This window comes from Ambystoma mexicanum, chromosome 7q (assembly GCF_040938575.1).
Source record: "Ambystoma mexicanum isolate Mex_15411 chromosome 7q, UKY_AmexF1_1, whole genome shotgun sequence".
In the NCBI taxonomy this organism is placed as follows: Eukaryota; Metazoa; Chordata; class Amphibia; order Caudata; family Ambystomatidae; genus Ambystoma; species Ambystoma mexicanum.
In genome coordinates, this window is record NC_090941.1 from 977,363,486 (window position 1) to 977,383,191 (window position 19,706).

Consider the following 19,706-nt stretch of genomic DNA (forward strand, 5'->3'; position numbering starts at 1 on the left):
ATACAAGGAGAGGAACCCAGAGGAGGCAAGTGTAGGCTGAGAGGGATCTTAAAGATTAGGCAGAAGGGACATACTAGGAGAGGAACCCAGAGGAGGCAGGTGGAGGCTGAGAGGGATCTTAAAAATGAGCCAGAAGGGACATACTAGGAGGGGAACCCAGAGGAGGCAGGTGGAGGCTGAGAGAGATCTTAAAAGTGAGCCAGAAGGGACATACTAGGAGAGGACCCCAGAGGAGGCAGGTGGAGGCTGAGAGGGATCTTAAAAGTGAGCCAGAAGGGACATACTAGGAGAGGACCCCGGAGGAGGCAGGTGGAGGCTGAGAAAGATCTTAAAAGTGAGCCAGAAGGGACATACTAGGAGAGGAACCCAGAGGGGGCAGGCAGAGGCTCAGAGAGATCTTAAAAGTGAGCCAAAAGGGACATACTAGGAGAGGAACCCAGAGGAGGCAGGTGTGGCTGAGAGAGATCTTAAAAGTGAGCCAGAAGGGACATACTAGGAAAGGAACCCAGAGGAGGCAGGTGTAGGCTGAGAGGGATCTTAAAAGTGAGCCAGAAGGGACATACAAGGAGAGCAACCCAGAGGAGGCAGGTGTAGGCTGAAAGTGATCTGAAAGGTAAGATAGTAAGGTGAAGACAGTGGGAAGGTTTGTAGGAAAAGTTAGATAATTGGGTGAGAGAGGTTATGATGTGAGAAAAGAGAGTGAAATGGCGGTTATGAGAGACTTATCCAAAGCTTTGTTTAAAGTTTGGAAAATTATTTCAAAATATTTCTGCTTTATTTGTGTCAGTGATGAAATTACTAGAATGCCTATTTATGGGATGACCCGTGAAGTAAAATACATGCCTCACTGGAACAATTATAAACAAAATCATAGATTGTGTCATCTTTTAGTGTTCTCTTCTACAAGTGATGAACAATGCAAATTGTTCAATCCAAGGTATGGCTTGTGACCCGTGAACAGTGTGAACACGTACTCGATAGGAGGATTCACTCAATTGCATTGGGTACAGTCTTTTCCTGGGAGGTCACAGCTGGCAAAGGAGAATCCTTTAGAGTGCACATACTAACACAGAACAAACACATTGTGAAACCTACTCCTATCAAAGCATTGCCAGTGGATAAAAGAGAAACAAGCATTGGCATTGCCAACAGTTTGGGCTTTTGTATAGTAGTAGTCGTAGTTTTTGTTGTCATTTATATAGTCACAGGAAAGGCACCTGCCAGACACAGCCGCAGTGGTGTTAACTGGCCATTGTTGGTAGCAGGTGCAAAATGGTGCGAGTAACTGGGCATCTAATAGCAGTGCCTGGCAAAAGCCTACTACTTATAAACAAGCCAAAACGGTTGGCCTTGCCAATGCTTCTTTTTAGCAGGACACGCATAGTGCTTATAAATCAAGTGGTTGAAAGCAGACCTGGCTAAGACATTTGTATTACACCGGTAGCAAGTTCACAGCTCCAATTAAGTCATTAACTCTCAGAAGACTGCTTTGAAAAAACACTTTCAGGCAATTTGAGTGCAACGTTTGATGGTAAGGCTCAGGGATGTTTTTTGGGCGTTCCCAGGGGTCGCACCTGCGAGCCCTGAGGTCTCCCTTGTTACCCCAGTGGCCTTCCGTGCTACCGCTAAATAAATGGTTTCTTTTTTTTTCTTCAATTGAAGCGTCTGGGCTGTGGCAAGTGCCATGTGGCTCTTTGTTTCTGGAGTGGCTGGTGTTTTCTGATGAGGCCTCTTAAAAAAACAGGGGGTTCCACAAGTGTTAATCTTTGAGCACTGGCCCTAAATAATAAAGAATAGGAATAACAAATAAGTTGTCTTTCTGGAATTCTATACAATAATTGGTAGACTCAGGGGTGAAAGGTCGTGTTCCATCGCTTCCCGTGATGTCACATTGGGGTGGGATCAAATAACATTACTTCTTGTGATATCATTTGAGGTCAAGGGTTGTGTGATGCCACTTCCGTTAACCCTGGCATTTTGGTGAAATGACGTCGCTGTAAGGCAGGCTTCATTAAAGCAAGCTCAAAGAGTTCCCATTAGGGGGGGGTTTAGCAGGGAGGGTAGGAAGTGGGTGAGCGTGCCCATTTTGATTAGCATGGCCATGGGCAGTCAATGGGTGGGCAGATAACCAAATAACATGGTCAAGCTGTGTGTCCCTCCTCATATGCCATTTCTTCCTAGCTGTGCTCTAATGAAACAGTTTCGATGTATAGGTGTCGTAATAGCCTAATATTGCCTAATAGCCAAACTAAAAAGCCAGCTTCATGCAGCACACCCTATCCAGACCAACATAGAAATCTATGAGATTGGACGTGCAAAGCAGTTCAGCTCAATTTAGCAATCTAGTAAGGATGACATTCTGAGTCTGACCGTCTGGGGGTTGAACTCTTGTTGCGCAAAGCTCCATCGAGCGATTAGCTGGCTTGGCTATTGTAGAGAATTGAACATTTTGTGGGGGAAATTGATTTCTGTGTCATTGAATAGTACGGCATACATTGCCACAGTTTGCAAGCTCTAGCCCTACCTTTCTATATGTGTACCTAGCAACCCTCTGGATCTTTGTAATAATACATTTCTAACATGCTGCAGAGAAGACACCCGCTTTATGGTGCTGCAAAGTTCTTTTGAGACCATATTATGAGCAGAGTCACAGCACACAAGTCTCACTAAATATATACATAGTCGTTTCGTTGCCAAGCAACATAAACTTTTCCCAAGGCCCGCTCCTAGCCAACCCCCAGGCCTCAGGCGGAAGTCACTGTGACAGTACAAAGCAAGCTACAAAAGAACTCGGCGTGCATTGCTGTTTTTTTTTTTTTAAAGCACAGGAAAAATGAAACGTTTGATGCAGCCTCCTAATATTACACAAATGAATCAGAGAGTTAGCAAAAAAAAGGACCTTTATTAGGTAAAGCCCTGGTAGGTTGCTTAGCACCATTTAGCAACGGTGTGTTGTAGGCCCCGCCATAGGTGGGGAACAGGCAGGCCCCCACCAGAGTCGTGGCCCGGGGCATGTGCCCCTTTCACACACTCTTAAAACACCGTAGACCCACCTACACACTGGCACATTCAGAAGAGCACACAGGGATGCCTGCTCCATATACAAGCTATCGAGGGCACAGATAGACTGGGCATGGCAGCTCTTGAACCCGGTGAGCATTACCAAAAGCCTGTTCCCAGTCTCTCTATATGTGTAGAAAGGTATAGTGTGACAGCAATGCACAATGCTCGGGTCTACCACGGTGCGTACGCAACATATGCCCACTCCATCATACCATCTGTATGTATATGATTGTCACAAGTAGACCCATTTGCTTCCCTGTATGTGTTGTCCACATACCTCACAATATGCACCCTGGTGAAGGTGCAGATTTTACTGATGTTATGTAAATGTATGTATCGTTTGTGCCCATGCCAGCTGGGTGTTCGTCCATACTAGTGACTGCATGGCTCAAACATGACATTCCTCGTAAACAATGTCAATTACTTTTTTTTAAGTGTATCAGTTTATTACAAACTAACTTTAACACTATAACCCTGTCTCCTGCTTTGGCTGACTTCTGCAACCACTCCTTCGCCTCTGGAGTCTTCCCTTCCCCCCTGAAGCACTCCCTTGTGCACCCTCTTCTTAAGAAACCCTCAGCCGACCTCTCACCGCCCTGCTAACTACCGCCCAATCTCCATCACTCCTTTCCTGGGCAAACTCCTGGAAAAGCTGTCCATCTCCCAGCTTAATCATCACACTGAATTGGTTGGTTGTCTCCATGACCATCAGTCTGGCTTCAGAGCAGTCAGAAGAACGGAAACTACTCTACTGAACATCCGTGAAGACCTTTTCTCCAACCTTGACTCCAATACCCCCTGTGTCCTCATCTTACCTGATCTCTCTTCTGCCTTTGACATTGTCAACCATGCCATCCTGCTCAACCGTCTCCGTGATAACCTGGGTATCACTGATCAGACCTTGGCTTGGCTGACCCCTTTCCTCTCCGGTCGATCCTCCCTTCCAACTTGGGTCCTTCCTCTCCTCTATCTCTAACTCTACTTGTGGTGTTCCCTAGGGGTCTTACCTCTCTCCCTGGCTGTTCAACCAATACCTGGCCCTTCTTGCCAACCTCATTGCCACTCTCTGCCCCACCTTTCAGTGCTATGAAGACGACACTCGGCTCATTTTCAGGCTTCCTTCCACCACCTCTTCTTCTCTCATCTCTGACTGTCTGTCCGATTTCCAGGAGTGGTATGCCACCAATGATCTCTGCCTCAATGCCAGTAAGACTGAGATTCTCCTCTTCGGCACACCTGCTCCCTCTTTTCCTGTCGCTCTCTGGCCGGCCTCTCTTGTCCCTCTTCCTTCTCCCACCTGTGAGGCTAAAATCCTCGGGGTCATCTTCGACTCCACTCTCTCCTTCTCTCCTCATATCTCTAACATCTCTAAGAAGTCACACTACCATCTGCACCCCCTCGGAGGTATTCTTCCTTTCCTCTCCTTTCCCCAGAAGCTCACTGTCTCCAGAGCTCTGGTTCTCTCTATGCTGGACTACTGCAACAGCCTCTTTCTAAATCTGCCTGCTTCTACTCTCCGCCCTCTGCAACTCAACCAGAACAGGACTGCGAGATTTGTCCTTGGCCTCAAGCCCAGGGATCGTATCTCTCCAGGACAGAAATCTCTGCACTGGCTCCCAGTGGCTGCGAGGATTAAGTTCAAAACCCTCTGCATTGTCCACAAGGCCTTCTGGGGCCTGGGGCCTGAATACCTTCAACTCTCTCTTCCTAAATACCTTCCTTCTCGAGCTCTTCGCTCATCTGCCTCAAACTCCCTCAGGGTCAGTTGCTTCTCCAAGCAACGAGATGGTGGTAGATCTCTTTCTTCAGCTGGGGCCACCCTCTGGAACAGCCTCCCTGCCTCCCTGAAACTTGAGGAGAACCATCTGCAGTTCCGGAAGCACCTCAAGACCTTCCTCTTTGCTTGTGCTTGTGCTTTCTCTCCTCCTCTCCCCTGCTGAAATGAACTCCTGACTGAAACTGCACTGGTCACCTGGCTACGCTCTGATCTCAGGCCCAGGGCCCCTCCCCCACCATCTGCACACCTGCACTGCCGCCCGGGTAACCCCTGTATTTGGGGGCTGTTTCTGTATCCTTACAGTCCCCACTAGCTCTTGACAATTTATGTGTGCACTTACCCCTGCAATTGCCAATAGCTGGCAGCAATTTTACCTACAGTTTTTATTTATTTTTTACTGTTGATCCTATGTATTGCACCGCCCCCTCCACCTACCCGCACTTTCCCTTTCCGCCCTCCCCTGCACTTGCGCAATCTCTATTTCACCAGGCCTAGTAAGATCGTTGTCTCGCTCTTCCCTCTGTTCCCCCTCCCGTGCCTCATCACGCTTTGAAACACTTGTGTATGGGCGTTATAAATGCCATATCATATCAATAGAAAAATATAAATATTTCATATAATGCTTATTTGCTTTACTAATATAATGCAAATATATTAAAATTAGGAAAATACCAAACAGTTCATAACTGAGTGGTGTTCATCTCTAACATCTATCTATAAAATCAGTATGAATACAATTCTTTACTGTTTTCCATTCCTTTTGGCTTTTGCATAGCTTCTGAAAAAATGTGTTACACAAGTTATAAACTACGTTTAAAAGAACCACAGAATTAACTGTCATTATGTTCAACCAAAATTGATCAGTAGCAAAACTCTTGTACGAAGAGACAAAGGTCCTCATTACAAGTTTGGCAGAAATTCTGTGGTAATACTGCCAAATTACTACCAAACGATATTACTGTTAGCGCCACTTGATCCCGTGGGATTACCAGGGGACTACAAGTTGTGGCATGCAGACTAAATCCCAATTTTTGGGGGATTTTTGGTGGTATTATCTTTGGGGAAATTACTGGGTGAAGAGGGACAAGAATGTGGCCCTCTTCGCTCCGGTCCCTCCCTCATCTCAACGTTACAGAAATGAAAGGTGCACATCGTTCCTGGGCCCCTCCTCCCCATCGCCACTGTACCGAGGATGCGAGAAACGCCATTCACTCAGACAACCTTACAAACCCTACCCTGATGAAGTCGTTGAGGAGATAAACTTGCAGAAGATGGAGCAAGTAGACTGTGACCTTGCAGAGAGCTGATGACATCACAACCAAGTCTAATACGTAGAGGAATTAGATATGAAGCGCATATGCATCCCTGCATGAAGCTACGCATACACCTAGGTTAAACTGCTCTTAGACATAAAGAACATGCATTTGACCCACTTATATAGAAGACATATACTCTTTTGCCATGCCGAAACACAAGACGTATGAGAATAAGACATAAAGCTTCCTTCATGCTGAACACAATTAACATAAGTAGCCATATAAATCAAAATGGAAGATGCAGTCGCACTGAAGTGAACGCAAAGCACTGAGAAGGCTTGTGAGCTCAGGGAGAGGCCTGACTTGCCGATTTAGCAGGGAAACTGAGACCAGACTGTTCATGCAGCCGCTGTACATATTTTAAGCAAGGCCATCAAGGGAGGGAGAGTTTCACATCAGCACTCGCAGGTGCAGACGAAGGCAAAGGTAAGAAGCAGTCTTCTTAGATTAGGGGAGACACACAATGTTGCTGGAAGGGCAGATAGGACAATAGGCTATACTATCTTTTGGTCAAGGATTTAAAATAGTTGTTCTTTTACTTTTTTGTAGTGATTGTTATTTAATTTTTATTTATTTATTTATATATTTGTAAAGCGCCGAAGCTCGCAAGAATCAGGGCGCGACAGAAACACAGGGACTGAGAGATCACAGGACAGTACAAGTAGAAAAGTGAAGTGGGCTCAAGTGTGAGCGCAAGGGTGGGAAGTGTGTCAATTTATTTGAAGAGTGTGGTTTTCAGCTGCTTCCTAAATGTTTGGATGTTACTTTCGAGCCTAAGATTGCGATGTAATTCATTCAAAGAGAAATGGCTTTGGTGGGAAACGCTCTACCGAGGCCTGTGGCTTTTATTCTGGAGTGGCCTGACTCCAGTAGTCCCTGCTTTTCGGATCTTACGCTTCGGCTTGGCTCGTATCAGTTAAATTCCTTCTTCAGATATGCCGGGGCTTCTCCGTTTAGGCAGCGATGAACCAGTGTCAGGGATTTAAAGGTGATTTGCTCCTTTATTGCTAGCCACTGAAGGTAATTTCTGTCCTTTGTTATATGGTGTCGTTTGGACTTTCCTGCAATGGATCAGACTGCGTTATTTTGGATAATTTGGCATTGCTTTATGCAGTTTTTGCTGGCACCCAGAAACAGGGCATTTCCGTAGTCCAGTCGTGACAGAATGGTGACTCTGGCTATAGTGGCACGGTTTTTGGTATTTAGGAATGGCCTAATGCGGCATAGGAGCCTCTGATGGTATTGGTAATTCCGTTTTAGGTATGAAGTTTGGGCATCTGCTCCTAGTGAGGATTGCAAGTAAATAAAATGTTTTAACTTTATTTGATACTATGATGGTGGAAACCTTTATGAGAAAGGCGGAGTAGGCTAGGCCTAGGTTTTTTAGAGCTTTGGTTGTACCAAATGTCATGAGCTCTGTTTTGGAGCTATTTAGACACATCCAATGTGATTTCATCAAATATTCGATAGTATTATAGATGGCTGACAGCATGTTGTTGTCGAGAGTATAGTCCCTGCAAAATTCCAATATTAGCTGCGTGTCATCTGCAAAGTTGGTGAAGTAATTCCCAAGCTGTGAGAGAAGGGTGCAGAGACAGCGAATATACAGATTAAAGAGCAATGGGGAGAAACTAGCTCTCTGCGGAACGCCGCAGTCTACAGGTTTGGTTGTGGTGGAGTGTCCTCCCCAAGTGATTTTGGAGTATCTATCCTCTAGGAAAGAAGCAACCCTTTCAACAGCCTCCTTAAAGCAATTGCCTGCTGTTTCTAGGGCCTCTCTGAGCTTCCGATGGTCTAGTAAATCGAAAGCTGCCGAGAGGTCCAAAAGGATTAGCAAGCCTGCTTTTCCTTTGTCCAAAATGCCCAGCATTTTGATTTGTAGATCTAATAATGCAGATTCGGTGCTGTGTGCACTTCTGAAACCTGACTGTTGTGAGTGCAAGAGGTTATGCTTATCAACATATTCCTGTAGTTGATGAGTAGCTATTTTATCAAGTACCTTTAATACGAAGTTGCAGTTTGTGATAGGCCTGAAATTGGAAGGGTCCTGTTGGTCTAGACCTGTTTTGTTTCACCAGCGGAGTAACCGTGACTGTCTTTATTTCAACAGGGACTTTCCGGTCTCTGAATGAAGAATTTGTCATACGGCATAAGTAGGGAGCAAAGATTTCTGCATTATCTAGTATGAATTTAGGGGGCATGATATTTTCTGAACAGGAGCTACAGTTTATGGATGAGAGGGTATCTAGCATGTCTTCTATAGAGACCGGCAAGAAGTGAAAATTAGGTGCTTTTGTTTCCAAGTTTTCTTCATTAGTGCAGGGCAGCGAGGGTGATTCAGTTGTTTTACAGTTTGTTATGGTGTCTCTAGCTTTTTTAATCTTATTTAGAAAGGCTGTTTGGACTTTTTCACAGTCAACCATGGTTGGCTGGAATGGCGGGGAGAGAGTAGGTGGTTTTTCAATGGATTTTAATATTTGGAACAATTTACCAGTAGAATTTATGGCACAGGTGTTTTGTTCATTATAGTAGTTCTTTTTCGCTTCCGTTAGTTTGGCTCTGTACAGAAGGTCACATTTTTTCCAATTTACTTTGTTTAATTCGGAGGGGGTTTTATGCCACTGTCTCTCTTTTAGCTGTTTTAAGTGTGCCTAGTTCTGCTGAGAACCAGCTTTGGTGGTTTGATGTTAAAATTGGTACACCCAAACGGGGGGATTTTATTGTTACAACTGATGTTGTGGCGATGGTCCTGATGAAACCTCAGAAGGATAACTTGAAGGAGGACCTGATGCAAGGCACAGCCCACCTCCTGAGCTGGAAACACCAATGTGTCAACTTGTTTAGGTCGACGATCTAACATTTACCAAAATTTGAGATCTATTAAGGAAATGGTTTGAAACCATTACAAACAAGTGTGATTATGCCGTCACTGTCACTAATCTCACAGTCACTCTAACAATTCACATGATCCCTGGACTTAAATTCCACACCGATGCTCAGGACATCATGTTTCCCCAAAAGTATGTGTGGCATGCTTTGCACACTATCGCTATGTGTGTTTGAAAAAAACCTTTAAAAAAATGTGTTTTGTGTTTTATGCTTTTTTGAATAAAAGTTATGTGATTATCTCATATGCGTCTTGACAATATGTTGTATTTAAACTACACATCTGCACTGTAGTCCTCACCTACCTTGGTGGAATATAGACAGGTGGGGTAGCCTGGGCTCACCTTCCTTTTTCTCACGTTTTTCTAAACAAAACCTCTTCAGATATTCTCAATACTTTACCTACCAACCTGGGTGACCACATTAATAAAACAGTCACTCTATACAAAAATACTTCTGTATATACAGGAACTCCCCGTAATGTCTTTTTACCTATGAATGATAGTATAACCAGGTTTAAGCAGGATATTCTTGATTGGAAACATTATAAAAGGGTAGCAGAAAGATATTAGCGTAAATCTCACGCTTGCCCTGTACAAACAAGCTGCTCAACACCTAAAGGCAGGTATCATGGCCGCTACAACCACCACCTCCAACAACAGGATCTCTCAGGCCAAATCTAGCTGTAGCTCTAAAGAACTTTTTGCAATCCTGAAGGAATTTGAGGGCAACACAGTTGTGGGACTAACCCCTACTAAGAATTCAAAGTGGTGTCAGGCAATCGACAATTAATTCCAGCAAAAAATCCTTAAACACCAGGAGCCCATCTGTGCCGATAGGAAGGTTATTCACCTACTCGGGTGGACACTTCCATCCCTTGGTCCAACCCTAGGCCAACCCCAGCCTTTAAAATCAATGAGTTCACCTTCTCTCCCTGTTCTGACAATGACGTTTCTCAAATTAGAAGCTCTCTGAAACCCACTGTTTGTCAGGGGGCCATCTGCTCCTCAAGGGTGTTTACAGACTGCTTGGACACACTAGTCCCATGGGTTACTAAGCTGGTGAATCTAACTTTTTTTGCCGAAGGCCTGGCACCTCTGTTTTTGAAGGAGACCTGGATCACGCCACTTCTCAAAAAAAGCAGTATTGGCCCTATTAAAGCTGGGAACTATCGCCCCATTGTAAATGTCCCCTTTCTGCTCAAAGTGTTCTCAGCCTTTTTACAATTTCAAAGCTACATTGAGAAAAACAACATTCTCGGTCCACACCAGTATGGCTTTAGAGCCAGACACGGCACGGAGACCGTCCTTCTTGACTTGAAATCCAACCTCTCCCTTATCGTGGATGATGGTCAACCTTCCCTGCTTATGCTGCTGGACCTCTCTGTGGCCTTTGACCTTGTGGACCATTCCCTCCTGGTCACTCGGCTGCGAGAGGTGGCAGGATGTTCTGAAGCCGTTCGATGGGTTACATCCTTTCTGGGACCCCGCAATGCTAGGGTCACAGTGGGTGATACTGAATCCACCCCGGAGGCCATCTCGTGTGGGGTACCACAGGAGTCCTGTATCTCGCCGACTGTTTTTAACATTTATATCCTGCCTTTCCTGACACTTCTCGATGACCTGGGTGTGCAGTATGCCAATTACGCTGACGACACCCAGGTCGTCCTGGAGCTCTCGGGTATCCACACGCAAGACACGGCAACCATTAATTTGGTCTGTGGCACCATCCAGGTTTGGATGGCAACTAATGCTTTGGTCTTGAACAAAGATGAAACTGAGCTCCTGATTGTGGCCTTGTGGCCTCAGTTGGAAAAATCTACCTGCAGAATTTCAAAGTTTTAACATAGCTGGTTCCATCATCCCAGTTGTGAAAAGTGTTAAGACCCTAGGGGTTGTGCTCGATGCAGAGCTTACCATGAAACCCCATTTTGCCCTGCTTCAGGCATTGTGTGGCCATATTAATAAACTTCTTAGCCACATCCGTCCATTCTTGACTCCTGGGAACATGTCCCTCTATGCCTCAGCATTGGTTAACTCCTGCCTGGATTACTTTAATAGTCTGTTCCTGGGCACCTCCCAGGCAAACATGGCAGCACTCCAGGTGATTCAAAATGGGGCAGTCTGGGCTGTTAAATGTCTAGCCAGAAAAGTTCACATCACTCATGCGAGGAGGGATCTTCACTGGCTCCCTGTGAAACATTGTGTTACTCACAAGGCCTTAACGCTGAGTCACAAATGCCTGAATTTTCAGGCCGCCTCCTATCTTTGCAAACTGACCAAGGTCTACCAACCCTGCCACTCGCTGCGATCATCTGGTCAGGCTAGCCTCCAACAACCTAAATTCAATCTGAAGGGCTTGTAGATACCTCCTTCAATGTCCAGGCCTCCTTGACTTGGAATGCACTCCCTCCCGATTTGAGAAAGAGAATATCTGTGTCGGATTTCAAGAAAAGTTAAGACCCACCTCTTCAATCTTGCATAACTGACCCACTCCTCTCTGATCTTCTTCTGACTCCAGTTGTTTTGTCTGTGTTTTCATGTTTTCCCTGAGTCATATGGGTGAGTGGCACGTTATAAGAATTAAAATAAATAAATAAGCTGTTTCACATACATATAATGTATCCCTGAAGTGGAGCACACTATTCCTTCATCAGTAAAAGATATCGTCATATTAAGTATTGTCATCAATTCACTCTCGAATATGTTAAATGGTGTCTGCCGAGAATACAAAAATGGCATAGACACGTCATGTTCTCCTATAGAGATTGGTAATTCATCTGTAGAATGACCTAAACTCACCACCTCAGAGAATCCCTGCACATTCATGGCAATGCCTGATATTGGGTGTTTTCCCTCACGAACACAGGAACTAGTCGCTCCCGTGTCCACAAGAAACGAAAATGCCTTGCCTCCTATCGTTACCTTGACCCTCGTTTCCTCTTGGTGGTCCGGTGTCACTGATAGTACTGAACATATCAGGTCACTCTCTGGGCTGTCCTATTGTGGATATAAATTCATCCCTCTATCCGTGAAAGGATTTCCTCCTACCATGGTACACTGCCTATTCTAGGTGTGGTTGCTTGCAGGAATCCTGCATTCATATTCCATTGGGGTACCATCGCCTGTTGTGTCTGTGCTTGCTGAGTTTGTATCTGTTGTATTTGCATAGGCACTTGCTGTGGTTGCCGTTGTGGCGGTTGCAATTATAATGGAGCTTGCTGTATTTGCGGGGCACATGTCTGATTCTGCATGTGATCTTGGGCATAATACTCTTGGGGTTTTGTATTGTATTGTGCCCATCCCCCCTCTTGGAGTTTGCCAGCTTTGTTCATTGCCCCCTCTACTTCTGCATGTCCTGGCTATATATCCCATCCTTCCACAATTCCAACATTGCTGGGGCTGTCCGCCATTAAATCCTCCTCCCTCAGGGTTTTGGAATCTATCTCATTATCCCCTAGGTCCGTTCCCTTCCCCTCATGGCCAAAAACGTTACCCACTCTGATCCATATGGTACACTACATTGCTGTGCTGGCCGCCTCTCTTGTGTCATCACACCTTAACCACTTGTCAATACTGCTCCCTCTATGGCTAATTTTGACAATTTTTTCTGAACTAACTTCTCTTCATCCTGCTTTCTGTTCTCAGCTTTCTTCTTATTCTTCTCTTGTAACATTTGACATTGATGTACAATAGTCAACTATATTTCTGGCCATGGCTTTGCTTCCATCCCTACCTATTACTTCATCTGCCGTTGCACTGACACGGGCAGTTCCTGACATATAATGGGGTAAAATAATGCCACTGTTTTATCCCACAGTTTTCTTGTCTTGAGACACCAGCATTCTTGAATATCTTGACTAAAGGCAGCTGGGTCTTCATCCTCACCCGCCTTCCTAGTCATAATCGCACCCATGTCTGATGTATCGGGATATTGATTCTGGTGTTTTTTCTTCAGGGTCCTCTAAGTCTGATAATTTTACCCCTTTTTCTACACTGGAATATTTTGAAAAACCAGAGCCCTCTCTTTGTGCTTTCTCGTTTTCTTCCCTTTCTTCATCTGACATCATTATGCCCCAGCCTATATGGCTATCGGCCCTTTCCACGTTATCAAGATTTAATCTACTTAAAGACAGCGCTCTATGTTCTTCTCTTTTATCACATTCGGACCTTCCTCCTGTTTCCCTTGATAGAGATCCTGCAACATTCTCTTTAGATTTATACCCATCTTTATGCCTCATTTGCCTATATAAATCCCCAATCCTTTTCCCTATGTCTTCTGCCTCATGCTTGTCAGTCCAGGTTTGCATTCTCGGTATCCCTTGAAGCTCCCTGCAAGGCTGTTTTGATCCTCTCTCTTCTTCCCATTGTTCTCATGCTTCAATCAGCACCATGCCTCTATTAATAGATGATCTATTTCATCCTCCCTTTGTCCCCTACTCCCGTACATCTCTATTTCCCTCCTCATCTTTCTTTTCTCTTCTTCCTCTTTCCTTTTTTGCAACCTACATACTTTCAATCACTGTGTTTCTACCTCCTCTCGTTTCTTCACTTCTAGTCTCCCCTTTCTTTCCTTTCCTCATACCTTCTTCATTTTTCCTTTCGCTTCCTCTCTTTTTCCTTTTCTTCCTTGTATGCTTTCTCCTGTTCTCTTTCCTTCTTTTCCCGCTCTTCACTTTCTTCTCTTTCTCCAACCTCATTGATGCCCTTGTCATCTTGTCTGAGTAATATCTGTCCTCCCATCATTCTGTATTATCATTACTTCTTTGTCCTTGTCCTTCACTTCTCTTTGTCTCTATACTTCTTTTTTTGTTTTTTGCTTTTTTATTAAAGATTTATGGTTCATTTTTACAAACCTTTATCTTTCCATCCAGAAATCGCAACAACAGAAAGAGAAAACCCAGTTAAGTCAGCTCATATATTCCTGTGACCTCCCAACTTTTCTCGATAAGGCAACCATGTCATCAAATAGCAGTTAAAAAATATTAAGGGAATAGCCCCTCCCCCTCTCTTTTCCCACCTTAAAACATGCAATTCATTGTCCCCCCCTAAGTTTTCTTTTAAAAACTGGGATCTCGTATGTCAATGGACAGGGTTCCCCAGCTGTAATCCAATACTAGATAACTTCGGCATCTCTCATACATCTACCCTCAATGAGTTTGCCAATGTACCTCGTGCACCTCAACATTAATCGAGGGCAAAACAAAACAATGTGTTTTAGTGTTTCAAGATGAGTTGCAGAATCTACATCTGGAGTCCGGGACTTCTTCTTCCTCTATCTCTATTTGTCTGTACTTTCTTTCATTACACGGTTTATTTTCATCACATGTTGAGATATATTTTCATTCTCTATTTTTGCTCTCTTCTATATTGTCCTCACTGTTATAAGCAGGGGGCTTGTATGTTCGATTAACATACCCCGCCACTGCTTTCAATTCCTTTAAAGGATAAAATCCCTGCTCCTCAGTGTCTGCGCTCTTGTTTTCAGAAGGGGAAAGAGGAGCCGAAGGCGTTACATCCTCCCCTTTATGCTGATTAAGCATCCACTCCTTCTCAGGTGGATCTTCATTCTCACTCTGATACATCTTCCATAATTCTACAATGGACAACCTTTTCTATAACTTCTTTCCTTTATATGTAGCATGCAAGTATGTTGTCATATGTCGCTGTATTGTTTTTGATAATGAACCTTCTTACGGCCACGGCATGAGTATTTTATTGGTCATGCCTTTGACCCACTCAGCGAGCCACTGTCTAATTTATTATGTGTATATCTTGGCAGTGTTCTGCATAGATGTAGAAGGGAAGTGTCCCCCATGGCGGCAAGCCAATTTCGACTGTCAATACTTCTTTTATATACTTTATCAAATATACCACACCATGTCATTTGAGCAAGCACCACCAATCGCCGCTCATTACAGAAAACCATGTCTTTTAACCAATTTCTAAAAATGTATGCAATGATGTTGTTTTTATTCCTTCATTTACAATTTCTATCAGTTTTTGCTGACTCATTGTCTTATTATACACACTTTAATAATCTCTTCTTTATTTATAATTCTGTTTTAATTTTCATCCTCCTGTATGACGTCAATCTCTTGAAATAAAAACCTGATGAGCACCTTCATTTTTTACTATCGTTTTATATCTCTGAACCTAAACACAATAAAGGTTTTACAAAGACATATGTATAACCCCATACACATGTGCACTTTAAATTCTTTCTGTATGCCTTCCTTTTCCATCTCTAGTAAATGTACTTTATCTCCCTTTGTACCTAATTGGGGTGTTTGATATGCATTCTTCATTTTTGCCCTTGCCTCAGAAATCCTTAAATACCCTTCTGCCCCTCTTGGAACTAGGAATTGATGTATCTTTTTCTTTTCTTTTTAATCCCCAAAAATCCCATTACTTATATATATATATATATATATATATATATATATATATATATATATATATATATATATATATATATATATATATATATATATATATATATATATTTACAATACAATTCCTCCCCTTATATTTGCCACTTTTGATGCTCTACTTACATCTGTGGCTCAGCTCGAGTCCCTCAGCATCAACTCTTCCCCAATCGACCAGTTCGCCTTCAGTACGTGGACCAACTGCGGGGCTGGGCAGGAATTTCTTCAAAGGGGCACCTACCGACCGATTCTTTTAAAACATTTGTTTTGTACTCCGCTCTCCACAGGAAGCTCCACGATCTTCTGGCGAATGGCGAAAGTCATTGATAGTCCTAAAGTCTAGATCTGGGCCCTGGCCGACTGGACCAGAACAATCCACACCGCTAACAAAATGTACACTAGCACCTTGGAGCATCTCATGTGCTCGATGGAATTACCAATAATGATCTCAGACCCAAATAACCGGACAGACTCAAAGAATATGGCAAAGTACTACTTTATTATCAGCTCAAATAAAGTAGGGTAAACTGGCAAACAACGAAATGTAGTCCACGCACTCACACTTAAGTTTTGATTATACAAAGGCTTTAACCCCTCAAGATGCATCATCTATGACATCATCTGACATGGCAAACTATAAAACTTATTAAACGTAGGGATTGGGTTAGGGAACATACGTACCTATTTGTCGTATAAGTATTAGTAACGTTACTGGCTGCCCCTTTTCTGGTAGGCTCGCCTTGAACTACCTCTAAATACATATAATACAGATTCTAGCATAATAACAGCAGCGGATTGGCCTGTGCAACATTGTATAGCATGTTGCTACATAGACCCCTATGATTGGTTGGCATTCTCTCCCAACCTTGGACTTTCGGTTTGTTAGCAGCACGTAAGCAAAACGAAACTCAGGTGCAGGGAACAATGGCAGACTATTACCCACTTGCCCAATTAGTCCATCATCTCACTTTGGTCAAGCCCTAAGCCAAGGCTTCTTCTTTGTATTTGACCTTGCAGCCTATTCTCTGCCCTAAGACATTTAAGGGAGTCTCGGTACACCACTATCTTCGTCTTGAGCTTAATGAATAGGCCTTGTTTTCGACTTCTGAATCACGTGTCAAGAGACCACCATTTTTTCCATTTCAAACTTTTATTTAGTACTATTTTATTCAATTAGGATGGGTGTCATTACTACTCTTTCATCCTGAGACTCGGTTGCTCTACTTCAAGTAAACTTTCTGCATCCTTGACTGTCCAGTACTTGGCTCTTGCAGATGTTTTCTTCTTTGCTTCATCTAAGAGAAATATGTATTACCTACATGGCTTATCCTCTTGACTCCCTTTGTGCCTTGCAATTATTCCTTGATGTAGCATCCTTCATCCCAGGCCAATAGACTCCTCTCTATACCTCAGACTAAGCTGTGTTTCCATCGTCTCATGACTCTGCAGCCCTTGTCTGTCTCTGAGGTAGATTGATTGGTTTCAGCACAAGTCTGTCGTCCATCTTTTTCACATGGCCATTTTAGTCACTTTACAATCATTTATGCAGCAAGCTTCTTATGTCTCATCTACCTTGCGTTTCTGCGTATGTACATTCACTTCATCTTTATTCACTTATTTCTTTGGTGTACATGATTTCTTCATATTCAGTTACATGTGTGTCTTATTACTTCAGTTGCATCTTCATTCTTTAAGTATTCGTATATATCGTTTTAGCGCGTCCTTGTGTCTTTCCTTCATGACGATACTTTGCAGCTGTCAGATTTTCTTTACAGCTCTTCAAAGTTGAATGGTTCCTGCAAACCTTACACCTTTCAAATCATGGGTAGAATCGATACGGTTGTCTGAGTGTATATTGTCTCTCATACACTCGATGCGTTATTGGGGCAATACCTGGGGACACACATAGAGCTCTTCTACTGCTGTTCCAGTATGACGAGGTGAGGGGTGGGAGCTAGAGATGGCATATGCATTTGCTTCTCTACAGGTGTAAGAGATAAAGGCTACTTACCAAGTATTTACCGAACTGCACAATGTGTTTCAGTGTACAGCACACAGGTAAATGCGCCTACAAATGCATCAAATACAGAAGACATGGCAACTGAAAATCACTTTCGACCGTCTTAAACGGGTGCATGACTGCAATAATCTGTGCTTCAAGTGCTCTTATTGGATGCGTACGGACGCAAACTACTGTCCCACTGGGGGAACATTAGAGTGAAGAAGAGAAAAGCAGGACATGGGGCTACCTTGCTCCACAGCAAGCGCCATGCGTGGAAATGACATTGGCATGATTTCTGTTGTTTCATTTTTTTTCATTTGTTTGTGGATTTCTGTTGTTTCAATTTATTTCATTTGTTTGTGGATTTTCTTAAATGGGTCGATGGTTCATTTTTTGTAATTTAAAGTCTAAAATCAAGACATTAACACACTTTGAATTTCATTGGTGTGTTGTGTTTCTTTGTCCTTAGATTTGCTTGATATCAGGCTATGGTTTTGCATTTGACATGCCACAGTGGCAATTTGGCCATGCCAATCGGGAATACAGTTAGTATATGTTTGTGTCGATGAGGAGTAGAATTATGCAGTAATTCCAAATAATCAGGCAAGCATGTGGCCACCAATCAGGTACATGGACGTTGCTCTACCTCATGAGCCCTCCCATTGTTCTAACTACCTATTGCAAGATATAGAACCTCAGGACAGAGGCATGGTTGTTCATTGGATTCAGGTATTGCTGAATCACTCCAGAGGAGACTTGCATGTCAAATACAGTTACTGGCCTCTCGTATGCTCATGATTTCATCATGCATGCTCAACAATTACAGACAACAGGACTGCCCAGCACACATGCCTGCTGAGATGAAATATCATGCAATAAGGTCATGCAGCATCCCTCAGTCCATCCACTGCATCATGTGGGACGAGCGGATGCTGCCACAAATCTGCACAAACTTCAATTTGGAGGCCACTTCGCAGCTCAATAATAAGAAGCACTACATGGGAAACCATGAGATTGTATGCAGCCAGATCATCATATAGTAACATTCACGCCTGAGTGGTCAAGGCACCTGAATTGTAATTTGAGTTTTGCATGTATGCTCTATGGGATTCTGGGTGCCTATGTGTGCAGTGTATCTGCCCTCCAGGCACTGGTTACTAACTGTTACCTGTGGATGAGACACTTATGAGGTCACTGGTGTAAGGAAGGCATGGTTTCAAACAGAAAGACAGACACAAGTGATCACAGTTCAATGGTGTTTATTGAACTTCAATTGTGTTTGAAAAACACCTATCTAATCCTAAATCTAAAGATGGGAGCAAGCCACGACCATCAAATAATAATAACACAGTCCTAGTGGTGTCTTGTCAAAATAAAAGGGCCTATACTAATAAACCTATTGCCAATCCTTACTTCTAAATGCAAATAGTGTGGGAAAAAATGTTATGAAAAAGAAAAGTGTTCAAGAAATTATATGTCAGGATATTCAAGCCGTTGACTTCCCTTACCCACGTTTTCAGTATGGGACGAGGTGGCACACTCGAGCTTAGCACAGTCTCTGGCTTCTCTAGCATGAGGGTGCAGTTCAAAACTTCAACATCATGGCCTTCTGTGCCAAAGTCTCTGCCATTCAAAGTCTCTTTTTCAGAAGGCCAGATGCAACATGACCAACATCAAACTTCCTTTCTTCTTAGGATTCCCGATATACAAATCCTCAGGTGATTTTCTTTTCACCCTGGGTGCCCAACCGCCGGGCTCAGACCCACTTTAACCCAAAACCTTCTTAGGTGATTTTCCATTCACCCCGGGTCCCGCTCCGCCGGGCTCAGACCCGCTTTACCACAAAGCTTTCTATTGATCTCCCTCTGCCGGGCTCAGACCAACTTTATCTACTTTGCCACAAACTTTCTTTACTGTATCAACATTGAAGACTTTCGACTGTGCTCAGGATTTAGCTTGACCCATCGCAGGACCAGTTTGATTCACAGTTCTCTAGAACACGTTCACTTTTCAGCTGGATACCTTACAGAGACCTTCAATTGAGCACACGCGGTGCTGAACCACTCTGTCAAAGGTATCGTATCTTGGTTTCAAATGTTCAATCAATCATCAGCAGTTCAACTTTACTTGCGTCTTCTATCACACGTATTTCAAACAATTATCATTCCAGTGCTCGCCATATAATGTTGCTGCTTGCACCCTTGACTTCAACACAGACTAGTTTTGTATCGG